At 41.0% G+C, this 880-nt stretch overlaps 1 long non-coding RNA gene across 1 annotated transcript in view; it reads left to right on the forward strand.

Moving 5' to 3' along the window:
- The first annotated feature begins 262 nt into the window (after nucleotides 1-262).
- The window catches only part of LOC128251118 (uncharacterized), a 15,239-nt gene continuing 14,621 nt past the window's right edge, over nucleotides 263-880 (forward strand). The window contains exon 1 of the long non-coding RNA XR_008266975.1: nucleotides 263-497. This is a non-coding gene — a long non-coding RNA (uncharacterized LOC128251118). The remainder of the gene's footprint in view (nucleotides 498-880) is intronic.

The following is an 880-nucleotide window of genomic DNA, read 5'->3' on the forward strand; positions in this document are numbered from 1 at the left end:
GTGTGTATTACTTTATACACACACACACACACACACACATATCTAGATAAATATTTATATACAAACAAAGCAGACACACACTCCTTTGTACCATGCCTGTCCTGATACCCCACCACCACTATCAATAACCCCACCCCCAGATGTCTATTACAACCCCCTCCCAGCCCTGGCACCCTTCAAAAGGGTTTGTGGTGGTGGTCGTGGTGGACGGGCAGTGGGGGGGGGGCGTTTTGTTGACAACTGGCCTCTCTTATTAAATTTCAACATGTCCTCACATGCTTATGGGTTGACCAACGCCACTCTGCAATATCTCTCTCTGCTGCCTGCCAGTATTGAGGAGTGTATATAATTCTACACCACTGCTTCGCCTCCTTGGCTTGTGTATACACACACACACGCACACACACACACACACACACACACACACACACGGAAACAAAAACAATCACAAACACACATGTATATAGCTATATGCTGTTCTACACGGCTCCTCTGTGGTATGTATACATGTATATACATATGCGTATATATTTTTCTTCTACCTTACAGTGTGCATATAGTATTGAGCAAAATCTGGTGTGTTGATCGTGTATAATTATACATATATATAGTGTAGCTGACATGTATATAATGTGTGTGTGTGTATTTATGTATGTGCATATATATGCATATATATATATGTGTGTATTTACATATATATATATATATATATATATATATATATGCGTGTGTGTGTGTGTGTATGTTGTTGTTGTTCGTTCCTTCTTAAGCCATACCTGGGTCACAAGGGTCAGTTTTTATGTTTCATTGGTGGATAGGTTCCCCACCTGGACGGGACACCGGTCCGACAAAGGTGTGTGTGTGTGTGTGTGTATATATA

The sequence above is a fragment of the Octopus bimaculoides genome, chromosome 28, assembly GCF_001194135.2.
Source record: "Octopus bimaculoides isolate UCB-OBI-ISO-001 chromosome 28, ASM119413v2, whole genome shotgun sequence".
NCBI lineage: Eukaryota > Metazoa > Mollusca > Cephalopoda > Octopoda > Octopodidae > Octopus > Octopus bimaculoides.